Source organism: Odontomachus brunneus, unplaced genomic scaffold, assembly GCF_010583005.1.
Source record: "Odontomachus brunneus isolate Ranch 3 - 2012 unplaced genomic scaffold, Obru_v1 Obru_scaffold_220, whole genome shotgun sequence".
Classification (NCBI taxonomy): Eukaryota; Metazoa; Arthropoda; class Insecta; order Hymenoptera; family Formicidae; genus Odontomachus; species Odontomachus brunneus.
The window spans coordinates 461452-461763 of record NW_022639670.1 but is presented as its reverse complement, the minus strand read 5'-3'; positions in this window follow the sequence as shown (position 1 = coordinate 461763).

The following is a 312-nucleotide window of genomic DNA, read 5'->3' as shown; positions in this document are numbered from 1 at the left end:
CTCGTGCTGTGTCCTGCATCCGCGTAAACGAAACGTGTGCGCAACGTATTTTTTAAACCCTCGATTTGCGCGATTCGAGCAATCAATGACTGTCTAATACCGATCGATAATCGCAATCGTTTAGCCCGACTATGTTCTTCCAACAACTCGAGGCACTCGTCACACTTTTGCACCCACGTGTCGTATTCCTCTCGCGAACTAAATCGAGCGGACTGCTCCTGCAGTTCACGTTCAACTCGCGCGAGTTCTTCCATTTTTTCACAAAAGCGCACTTTCACAAATTGACTGTTTTGATTTTTTATAGTCACTTTA